General features: G+C 40.6%; 1 long non-coding RNA gene across 1 annotated transcript; it reads left to right on the forward strand.

Annotated features, from left to right (window-relative positions):
* The first annotated feature begins 256 nt into the window (after window positions 1–256).
* Window positions 257–11,325, forward strand: LOC117435882 (uncharacterized). The gene is made up of 3 exons (XR_004549415.1): window positions 257–464; window positions 879–996; window positions 11,297–11,325. It is a non-coding gene; the product is annotated as an uncharacterized lncRNA (long non-coding RNA).
* The last annotated feature ends 1,237 nt before the right edge of the window (window positions 11,326–12,562 follow it).

Here is a 12,562-nt window from a genome sequence, read left to right on the forward strand (position 1 = left end):
ATGGTCCTTTGGTTGTAAGTATGTGTTTATGTACCCACTGTAATATTTAATAAGGAATAATACCCACGTGTATGTGTATCTGTATCAGTAGTTTTGTCTTCCAGCTTAGCCTCTAAGATGGGAGAAGCAGTGAAAATGGATGGAGTTTAGGTTAATGAATAATGAGTCACTAGTAATTGTACAGGCTTTGGAGACTGCTTGAAGATGAGCTCCTGGTTTGTGAGTACCACTTATTGAATTCTTTTTAGTTATTTGTCTTTCTCTTTCTTACTAAATCTTAGTAAATGAAGTAATTCTGGTTTTGAAAAGAGCAGATGTCATCCATCTTAGGGAAATGATCAAGATCCCAAGAAGGCTGAAAATCACTGGGAGGACATGGGAGTGTGTGCCTGCCTGCGGATGCTCTGCAGTTCCCAATACCCAGACAGTGAAGGAGTAAACGCAGGAACTCTCTTCCTACAATAGTAAGTTGAAAGGAGGGGTCCTGTCCTGGGCTTTGAAGCTTAGCAACCCCCAAAGGGGCCAACAAGCCCGAATATAAGGCAGGGTCAGGCAGAAATTCAAAATGGTTTGGTCACCCTTTATTTTTCATAGCTTTTACATTAGTATTCTTAGGTATGTCCTTTCCACAGAGCTCTCTGGGCTCCTTTATGCATGTTTGCTTTTAAGATGCAGTTTCCTGGCTTTCCAAAATGCACAGTTATTTTCTAAGAGAGGAACCAGAATCCCATTTGTTTATCACAGGGGTTGAACAGCTCCCAGAGTCATTCCTGGATAAATAAATACAGAAACTAAGTGCAATTAGGAGAGGAAAAAGACTATTTATCTTCTTACCTGAGAGACTGATCATTGTCTAACATTTATGCTTTCTTGCACAGCTCTGCAGGCATACATCTGTACAGAACAGTCATCCAGCTCCCTTGCAGCTACTTTAATGTGTACTACCAATAATATACGTCATGATGTTTTCATGCCTTGGAAAACCTGCAAGCAAGGGTAAGTTTAAGTGTAAGACTCCAGTGTTTTCATTTTCTTGCATTATCAAAGTGTGTTAACCTCAGGTTAGTGACACAGCAAGTGGAAGTGAGCTGGAGAGCTCAAGGACTCAGTGAGACAAGTGTTCCCAGCATCCCCAGTGCAATCTGTGGCATCTCCCCTTTCTCCTTAGGGTACTTTATGTAGTAGGCAAGTATTTGCTTATGCATTCAATGGTGTTTACAGTGGGGTTTTCTTTTGATTCACCTGACCAAATGTGTCAGGATATGTGTATATAGAGCAGTCTACTTGTAAACTATGCTAGTCTCTATTTGCAAAACCATAGTCAGTGCTAGGGTAATGGTGGTCAACTGATCTGTCTTGGGCACCTACCTCAAGATGAGATGATTCCTTGCCACTGACTTTAAAACTCAAGTTTTAAAAAACCCTGAAATTAGAATATATATATATGTATATATATATATAACCATAAATAATTGGGAACTTTTAGAACCATAGAATATCTCAAGTTGGAAGACATCCATAAGGATCACTGAGTCAAACTCTACCTAAAACTAAACCTTATGACTAAGAGCAGCGTCCAGATGCTCCTTGAATTCTGACAATTCCCAGTTGCAATTGTACTTTTTGAATAATACCCAAGTGCTGCTCTTGTTACATCTGGTTCTAACTGTGCATGTCATTAGAAATTAGAAATAACAAAAAGCTTTATTTTTCACTGCCAAGATGGTCAGAAGCAGACAGCAATTTTCTTGGATTTAGTACTTGTCAGACTTGTACCCAATTCAGTATTTGATCCTTTTCTAACCCATGGAGGGGAGTTGAGCAGTTTTGTTGGCATTCAGCTTCTGAGCTGCTCTTTTGTTCATCAGGAGAAAACCTTTAAATCACTCACAGACTAATAGAAAATAAACAGGGTTTCATTTTTATACTTAACTGCTGCACATCTCACTTGACAAGTTCATGATCTCATTTGAAGAGACTTGCTCATCTCTGGGGTTTGGCCATTTTCCTCCCTGCATGGAGAGGTTCCCTTAGGGTGAAAAGAGGGGAAATTTTAATGGGTTACAGAATGAACTCTCTAAATTCTTGATTACTTTCATTTTTGGGTATGTAATATCTACAGAGTTATTAATCACTTGCTGTTTCTAGGTCTTCCTTGAAGATAGAGAGCTGAGTTAGTTTTTTTGTGTTATGTCATGCTAACTGTTGGGTGATGGCTTTTCATAGACATGTGAGTTAGCTGTCTGCATAGTGGCTGCCTAGTTTCTCCCATAGGGCAATGCAATGAAGTGTAGTATGTTCTAGAAAGCCTACGTGTAGGATGTATGGATTTTGATGGCTGCTGCAGGAGAGGAGTATTTGTTCTTACTGTGGGAATTTGTTGCTGGGTTTTACACTTGCTTGAGTTTGGTGTGTTTTCATCTGGAAACAGCAGGTTGTGTGCTTGGAACAAGAATTTAGCGAAGCTGGAGAGACAGAAGTGCAAATGCTGAATGAAAAAAGCAGAACCTAATGGGTGGTACCTGTTTAATAATGTTCTGTACTGGTGCCAGTCAGGGCAGTGTAATGGTCAGGGCTTCTATGCATGAGCCTTCTAGGATGTAACATGCTCTATCTGTGCTCTCCTGGCAATATGTTCTACTCTGCTCTTAAAGTCTTCAATTTTTACATGAGTACTTTTTTGACTTCTTTTACCCCATTAAAGTGGATGATTAAATAAAAGCTGTTGTCACTTATCACCAATCTTAACCTCTCAACACCATTATGGCAACAGCACTACTGTAAAACTTAATCCTCTTCTTTCATGCCAGCTTTGTGTTGGAGCAGTCACTGTCCCAGAGTCTGTACTCAGTTTATACCAGAGCACAGAACTCTAAGCTACAAGTAGTAGTAGTCACAGAAACTGAGATCATGAACACTTCCCAGTGATGCTTAATCAAATCTGTGTTAAGGAAGCTGTGGTAGAAAAATGTTTGAGAGGAAAATGTAACACTGATGGTTTCTGAGGTGTATGGGTAGGTTTAAGTTTTGGTTACTGTAAAATGAAACACATAAATCTCTGTGCATCAGCTTTTCTCTAAGGAGTGTAATTAGATCCTTGCCTAGTTAACTGAAGTACCTGTGTGCTGAAACTTTGTTGTGAAACTGGGAGAAGGTTCTTCCTGTGTGTCAGGCTGTGGCCTTTAACATGGAACTTGCCATTTTAGTATGGAAATTGGAGTCAGCAATGTTAAATTTGCTTTCAGATGGCATTTATGAGCTAAACTCAATCATTTATTTGTGGTAAGCTGACACTGAGAGAACTTGTCTTTAGACTAGAGTGGATACTGGGAAACTTTTTTTTTTCCATTAGAATAACTATTTATAGGATGGGTTTTGAAACAAGGGGAACAGAAAATCACAAAATGGAATTTATAAACCTTTAGAATTAGTTTTAAGCAATGTTAAGTTCAATGGCTTTGTAACAGTAGCAGTGGAAAATTACTGAGGTGCATAATACATAGAAAAAAATAGAGTACAGCTAGAGAACATACTGGCACAAGATAAATCGTTATAGTTGATGTGGTCTTAAGAAAAACAGTCTAGAAAAACAGGACACAGGGATAAGGAGTATCTGGGAATAGCAGGTGTCCAGGATAGGCTGTGGGTAAACTAACTGATAAGGAGGAGGATAGGGGGATTATTATGTCTCTGGTGCTAGTGAACCAATTAAACTGGTATGAGCATCTACTGCGCGTGCTTCAAAGGCTGCCAGAAGTGATGAAGATTGTTGGAAGAAGTAAACGACCCTCAGACACCACCACCACAGTTCTGTACGCATGCGGGGAGCTTTCTGGAAAATGATGTAATCCATACGTAGCCTCATGAATATGTATGTATGCCCAGGGACTATATAAGGATGGCTTGTGTAGTAATAGGGACACACACGTTAGGAGGAGCTATCCCCCGTGTCTCCCGGCGCCGCAATAAAGAATACCTGCTTGTCAGCTTGAAAACTTTGTTGGCAAGTTTGTTCCTGGAGTTTTCTCCGAATCAATTTGGCACCCCAGATGGGACCCTCTCTGCTCGGCTGCAGGACCCGCTGAGGACAGGGCTCCCTAGGGCCCTCGGGAGTTTTTCCCGGAGGGACCCCTCGACTCATTCGGATCACTGCGGGAGCAGACAAGGACCATCTTCATAAAAGGTATTCTTTTCTTTTTTATAGTCTGTAAGGTGCAGGGGGCATCTTGCATGAAGACTGCATTGGTAATTGGGTTGGTTTGGTAAGCGTACGCAAGGTTTGGAAGCCTTCCATAAATCGAGATAAGAAATCTCGTAGGTAAAGGCGTATACCCGGCTGCTAGCGTCCGTTTGGTATACACCCACAAGAAGCAGGGGGCTTCTTGTGGTTTGGGTTGTACAAGACGCAGTGGGAGTCTTGTAGAAAAGGTTTTGGATTTTACTGGTATACACCCTCAAGAAGCAGGGGGCTTCTTGTGGTTTGGGTCCTGCAAGATGCAGGGGATGTCTCGTGGAAATGGTTTTGGATCTTGTTGTGGCTTGTGACATTAAGGATTTTGGTCTTGTGATTTTGGTATTGGTGACAGGATATTATAACTGTGTTATTAACTGTGGTTTGTTTGATAGAATTTTAGTCTCTGTCTGTTTCAAGTGTTGTAACTGTGTGGAGTGTGTCTGTGGGATCCCGTGTGTGTGTGAGTGAGAGATTGATAATGGAAAATCAGCAGAGTGAAGAGATCATGCAAAAGAGTCCTTTAGGGTGCATTTTGGCACACTGGAAAGAACTGGGAGGGTCTCCTGGGGGCTCAGTAAATAAGAAAATGTTGTCCAGCTGTTTTGAAAAATTTTGTAACTGATGGTGGCCTTTGTATACTTTGGAAGATCAGGAAAAATGGTCTAAAAATGGAACCTGAACTATAATACATTGTTACAATTAATGTTGTTTTGAGGCTGCAAGGAAAATGGCATGAAGTAATGTATGCCGATATGTTCTTCACTTTAAGAGACCACGTGGAGTGACAGATGTAATGCAAAATTAATATGGCTCCACCAGATCCCTTAATTTTGGCTTTGGAAAAGGACAGGGAAAAACTGAAAGTTAAGATGGAGAGATGTTGTTCAGCCTGTGATACTGGGGAAAGATGTTTAAAGTTAAAAAGCAGTAATCAGGAAGATAGGCTGTAAAATTATCTATCACAGGTACCTCCGAGAGGAGCACCCTCTGCATCTGTCCTATCTGATATTCGTAAGGAGCGAGAGATCACTGTCACTGGCACCAAGCGGCAGATGCACATTCCCAGTTCAGAAAGGGTTAAACCAGCAGTGCTGTTGCAGAGGCATCTGCAGCCCCTGCAGAGCAGGGTGAGCAGCTGTGAGGAAAAAAAAAAGGAAAACCAAGGGGGAAAGGAGGGGAGGTCGCGCAGCTCCTCTGTTTGAGCGTGGGATGCTGGGTGCTGGGGCAGGCAAACAAGTGGGAACAGACATGTGCACGGACGGGACTGAGGGGTTGTTGAATAAATGTGGACAGGAGGAAGCATGGAGAGCGTATAGGAATCAGGAACGAGTAGAAAAGAAAAAGCCGGGTCGTGCTATAGCCACGGCTGCGGTGGTTGCTTTGAAACTGCGGGGGGAGAGTTCGGATGCTGGAAGCGAGACTGCCCTTGGGGGGGGTAGTGCCATAGTGTGGCTCCAGCGACTGAATTGGAACCAGACTGACAGGGACCTGGGGAATCTACCCTGGCAGATCCACTCATTAAATTAAAAGTAGAAACTAAAGGAAGTAAAGTGGAATTCTAGTGGATAGAGGAGCAACTTATTTGGTGTTAAATCTGAGAGAAAGGAATTTGTTACAGATGTGGGAGCTACTGGCCACCAAGAAAAACAGAAAAAAAAAAACAACTCACAAACAACCCGAGGCATCTTTCTGAAACCCTTAAAGTACAAATTGGGGAAAAAAATAGGAATGCATAAATTTTTATGCATGCCAAATTCTCTAAAATATTTCTTAGGGTGAGAAGCAACATTTAAAGAAGGCAGAATGGAATTTAGAGTTAAAAACAAACAGTTAATTGCAGTTTTGAGTTTATCTTTAATTCAACAGAAAAGCAAACACGAGAACCTCTCTGAAATAGAAGAAATCCTTAATCAGGTATGTCTGGGAGTATGGGCATCTGAAATTCCAGGTAAGGTGAAAAACGCTTTGCCTGTTAAAGTGGAAATAAAAAGGGGGGCCTGCCCAATTAGAATAAAAAAATATCCCTGAAAATTAGAAGATCAAAGGGAATTAAAAAAAAAAGTCATTGATAAATTTTAAAATATACATTATTAATTGAATGTGAATTGGAATATAATATTCTGGACAGTAAAGAAATAGGATGATAAAAGTTGTAGATTGATTCAAGATCTCAAAGCAGTCAACAAAACTGCAGAGGATGTTTGTCCAGTAGTAGCTAATTTGTATGAATTATTGACTAAATTGAATAGTAATCAGAAATGTTTTGCCATCTTGGATTTAAAGGATGCTTTCTTTTGCTTACCATTGGCCAAAGAAAGCCAAAATTTATTTGCTTTTAAATGGGAAAATACTGACACAGGAAGGGAAACTCAGTTAACTTAGACAGTATTACCTAAAGGATTTAAAACAGTCCAGCAATTTCTGGAAATCAGCATGAGAACTAGGATCATGGAAGCCACCTGCTCAGATGGGGACTCTGTTACAATATGTGGATGACCTATTAATTGCTACAGAAATAAAGGAAGAATGTATCCAGTGGACAGTGGAATTATTAACTTTTCTGGGACTGAATGGTTATTGGGTATCCAGACAAACGGCCCAACTAATCCAAACCCTAGTTTCCTACCTAGGATATGAAATAACAGGAGGACAGAGAGAACTTGAAGCTTCTAGAAAAGAAGCCATCTGTCAGACTCCACAACCATCAACTGGCAAGGAGCTCCAGACATTACTGGGAATGACTGGATGGTGCAGACTTTGGATCCATGATTACGGTGTTCTGGTAAGACCACTATATGAACTGTTGAAGGGAAATCCTCCCTCTTTAGAATGGACTAATTCAGCAGAGGGGGATTTTAGAAATTTAAAAACAGAGCTAATGAGAGCTGCAGCTGTGTGACTTCTGGATGTAACTAAATCCTTTTGGCTATATTCCTATGAAGAACAGGGAATAGCTTTGGGGGTCCTTGCTCGAAATCTAGGACCCTACAGAAGGGCAGTGACGTTTTTCAAAACAGCTGGATGAAGCAAGCAAAGGATGGCCCAGATGCCTAAGGGCTGTGGCAGCAGTTGTCATGAATATTGAAGAAGCTCGCAAATTCACCTTGGGACAAAAATTACTGTGCTAATGTCCCATGTTGTATCAGCAGTCCTGGAACAGAAAGTAGCCCACTGGTTATCTCCTTCATGTTTTTTTAAATACCAGGCCACCCTTGTGGAACAAGATGATATAGAAAGTGTGGTCACTAATGTTGTCAATCCAGCATCCTTTTGCAGGAACAATCGACAGAACCACTAACACAAGACTGCTTGGCCACCATAGAGACTGTATATTTGAGCCGACCAGACTTGAAAGAAAAACCTCTGGAAGATGCTGATTCTTGGTTTACTGATGGTAGTAGCTTCATGAAGAATGGTAAACGAAAGGCAGGATATGCTATTAACACCACTTCACAGGTAACAGGGGCTAAACCTTTACCCTCGAACACTTCTGCCCAGAAGGCAGAAATAATAGCATTAATGAGAGCCCTGGAATTGGCTAAAGACAAAAGGATAAATATTTGGACTGATTATGTACATGGTGCTATCTGAAAAGAATGAGGACTTTTGAACAAACATGCTGCAGAAATTCTACAATTACTGGAGGCTGTTCAGCTACCTGAAGAAGTAGCTGTTATGTACTGTAAAGGACATCAACAAGGTGACTCTGATCAGGAAATTGGAAATAATTTGGCCAATTCTGAAGCCAAACAAGCAGTTGAACAATCACAAATCATGTCCTTAATCCGTGATGGCAAACTAACAATTGAAAAATCTAAACCTAGGTATTCAAAAGGGGATAAAAATTGATTGAGGATCTAAAAGGACAGGAAAATAAAGAGGATTGGGTTCAGATACCTGATGGGTGAATTGTAATTTCCTATAACCAACTCTGGAAGTTAGTTCAGGGAGAACATAATAAAACTCATTGGGGTAGCAACTCTTTATATAAATATTTAGACAAACAAATTGTAGGAAGAAATCTATACAACACAGTTCAATCAGTGACAAAACAATGTCAGCTATGTCTTAAGAATAAGCATAAAACTGAAAATAGAAATCAAATTGGGACAATTGTAAGAGGAAGTTTCCTGGGACAGCAGCGGCAAATAGATTTTTTTGAATTATCAAGAAAAGGGGGTTATCAATATTTGTTGGAGTTAACAGATACTTTTTCTGGCTGGCCAGAAGCATTCCCTTGTAGGATAAATAATGCAAGACAACTCATTAAAACATTATTTAATGAGATAATACCTTGCTTTGGAGTACCAGCAGCAATTTCTTCCAACCGAGGTTTGCAGTTTAGTGCAAAATTGTTATGAGAAATTAGCAAAAATTGGAAATTGATTGGCAAGTACATGCTCCATACAGGCCTCAGGCCAGTGGGCATGTAGAAAAGATAAACCATCTGATCAAACAACAAATTAGGAAAATATGTCAGGAAATGAAATTATATTGGCACCAAGGTTTACCACTGGCTCTATTAAGAATTCGAATTAAACCTCGGTGGAAAGAAGAGGTTATCCCATTTGTAATTTTATATGAAAGACCGTAACAGTCCCAAGTTAAAGGAGAAAGTCTGCAGGAAGTGGGGGAAGGCTATCTCTGACAGTTTTTGGTCAATCTGGGAAAAGAATTGGAAGAGATAAATAAGAGAGTAGCAGGGACAAGAGCAAGATGTTTGGATTATCTGATTCACCCTTTCAGATCTAGAGACTGGGCTTATGTTAAGAATTTTTCAGGAGATCCTCTACAGGACAACTTGAGTGGACTGTACCAGATATTACTGACCACCTTTACAGCAGTGAAGATAAAGGAACAACCTGCTTGGATACATTATTCAAGAATAAAGAAAGCACCAGAACCAGAGATGTGGCAGATGGAACCTTCAGTACTCTTACGTATGAAATTGCGTCGGTGATAATTTGGACTCATATGATAACTGGTGCATAAGCTTGAGACCAGAATTTATACCTGAAATTAATGCAAAATGTTACTGAAGTTTTAATCATAGTGACTGTTGGGTGTGTGCACAGTTGCCTAAATCAAGAGAAAGCCTGGAACTGCCATTAATTGGAGTTCCAATTCCTAACCCTGTTTCATGGACAAATCTGTGGGTGAACACTAGCAATTTGTATTCAAATGAAAGGTTAAAATTTGGAATAGTTAATCCTAATCCAGGCAATAAATATTACACCTGTGCACAAAGATGTATTACACCAGGAACCAGGGTAGGAGACTATACTTGCTTAAATGCCACAGATGTAGGTCACCATTCAAATTGCAATTACACTATTAATATAGATGGTATCGTAGTTCAGTGGTGGCCCGTTCCTAAAGGGAAAGGATGGTATTGGTTATGTGGAGAAAATGCTTATAAAACTTTACCCCCAACTGGAAGGGGGCATGCACCTTAGGTGCTATAATACCCAATTTTACTATTATCAACAGGTATCCTTCCGGAACCTGGATTAGAAGTTTTGTTAAACGGATTAAGCAAAGGTTTAACCCTATTATTGAATGGCACACTGCATTTCATAGTTTTGTGAGAGGGCTAATTCCATCTTTGGGAGTAAGTGAATTAGAGAAAGCAATTGTAAATATCTCAGCAACCATAGAGGAAATGGAAAGTAAAGATATTGATATAATGCAGGCAGAACAACAAAACATAACGAGCCTATCTAAAGTGGTATAAAACCGAATGGCTCCAGACATGTTATTGGCATCAGAAGGAGGAGTTTGTTCCATAATCAATGAAAGCTGTTGTTCCTACATAGACCAAAGTGGCAGAATTGAAACATATCTGGAGGAAATTTGGAAACAAACTAAGATATTTCATGGGATGGCCATGGATGACACCTCCTGTGGTTTCGAAGAAATATGGAAAAACTACATGGTTACCTAATCTCTCCTGGTTGAGGCAACTGGTTGCAAGAATATGGATGTTAATTATTTTAATATTGTTTACTTGTGGTATGATACAATGTTCCCTCTGGTGTTGTAAACTATCTATGATAAATTATGAAGATTGGAAAAGGAAATCAGGCACCGAGTAGAAATGGGAAATTATTTCAAAGGACTTTGGATGGTAATGGTAATATATAAGATGTTGCAAAAGAATTTGCAAAAGGACAGAAAAAGGGGGGAATTGAAACAAGGGGAACAGAAAATCACAAAATGGAATTTATAAACCTTTAGAATTAGTTTTAAGCAATGTTAAGTTCAATGGCTTTGTAACAGTAGCAGTGGAAAATTACTGAGGTGCGTAATACATAGAAAAAATAGAGTACAGCTAGAGAACATACTGGCACAAGATAAATCGTTATAGTTGATGTGGTCTTAAGAAAAACAGTCTAGAAAAACAGGACACAGGGATAAGGAGTATCTGGGAATAGCAGGTGTCCAGGATAGGCTGTGGGTAAACTAACTGATAAGTAGGAGGATAGGGGGATTATTATGTCTCTGGTGCTAGTGAACCAATTAAACTGGTATGAGCATCTACTGCGCGTGCTTCAAAGGCTGCCAGAAGTGATGAAGATTGTTGGAAGAAGTAAACGACCCTCAGACACCACCACCACAGTTCTGTACGCATGCGGGGAGCTTTCTGGAAAATGATGTAATCCATACGTAGCCTCATGAATATGTATGTATGCCCAGGGACTATATAAGGGTGGCTTGTGTAGTAATAGGGACACACACGTTAGGAGGAGCTATCCCCCGTGTCTCCCGGCGCCGCAATAAAGAATACCTGCTTGTCAGCTTGAAAACTTTGTTGGCAAGTTTGTTCCCGGAGTTTTCTCCGAATCAGTTTACATGGGGAACCTGGCAAATTGCTTCAGAAGTACAAATCACTGGAATTATGGTCATTTTGTGCATATCACTTCAACATCAGATCTAGAAGATATTGACTATAATAGGGGACCTGGTTATTTATAAATGTATAGCCACATTTTAAGGGTTTTTAAGGTTCATTTCTTTTTTGAAGAAGCAAAGAGATTTGATTATTGTGTAATTTTGCTGCAGCCTGACCTTGGTAGATCAAGAGAGAAGAGGCGTCGTGTCAAGAGAAGAGAGAAGAGGCGGCGTGTCAAGAGAAGAGAGAAGAGGCGTCGTGTGGAACGGCGAGGAGCGGCGTCGGGCAGAAGAGGGGGCACGAGAAAGGCACCCTGGGCAAAGGGACCCCCTGTGGGCACAGGGGGAGGTCACATAAGAGCATGATGGCACCTTTGGGGTGCCGTGAGGAATGTTGTGTGCTGGGCGACCTCCCTGTAAGCAGGGCTCAGGTCTTTGCTACTGTTGGTTTTGGCCTTTGGCCGTGTTGCTCCTTCGGCTGCCCGGAGAGCGTGGCAACCCTGTAAGGAGGGTGAGAGCCAGCGTCTCCGCACCAGAGGGGGAAATGGAGCTCTCTGGACCCCCAGGAGAGGGTTGGGGTGGATGGGATGGACTATTGATCTTGTATGGGTTGTTTTTGTACCCCTATGATGTTTTCCTCCCTGACTATAACTTGTTATAATTGTTGTCTGAATAAAAAGGAGAAGGTTGAGTTGGATGCAATGGACCATTGATCTTGTACTGGTTGTTTCTGTACCTCTATGATGTTTTCCTCGCTGACTATAACTTGTTATAATTGTTGTCTGAATAAAAAAGAGAAGGTTGAGTTGGATGGGATGGACCATTGATCTTGTACTGGTTGTTTCTGTACCCCTATCATGTTTTCCTCCCTGACTGTAACTTGTTATAATTGTTGTCTTAATAAAAAAAATGGAGTGGGTGTCTTATTCCTGTGAGGCTGTGTATGGTTTGGATATTGTTTCTGTTTTGCAGGTAAGTATTGCAGGTAAGTCGATTAGATAGGTAGACAGATAGGCAGACAGATCTCATAGAGAGACAGATGATAGATAGATAATGATACATAGCTAGACAGATACATAACAGGTAGGTAGACAGCTGATAGATATGGAAACAGATAGGTAGATAGTTAGACAGATAGATGCTAGATGTCAGATAGATATATGATAGATGATAGACAGATCTGATAGACAGACAGATAGATGATAGGCTGATAGATAATGATAGACAGATAGATGATAGGTAGACAGATGATATCTATGGAAATATATAGATGAGTAGATGAGTCCATGATAGATGAGTCCATCAGTCTGTGATAGACGAGCCGGTGATAGACGAGCCGGTGAGTCAGTGATAGGTGATAGATGGGTACAGGATAGCTGATAGATGGGTACATGATAGCTGATAGATGGGTACAGGATAGCTGATAGATGATAGATG

This window comes from Melopsittacus undulatus, chromosome 2 (genome assembly GCF_012275295.1).
Source record: "Melopsittacus undulatus isolate bMelUnd1 chromosome 2, bMelUnd1.mat.Z, whole genome shotgun sequence".
In the NCBI taxonomy this organism is placed as follows: domain Eukaryota; kingdom Metazoa; phylum Chordata; class Aves; order Psittaciformes; family Psittaculidae; genus Melopsittacus; species Melopsittacus undulatus.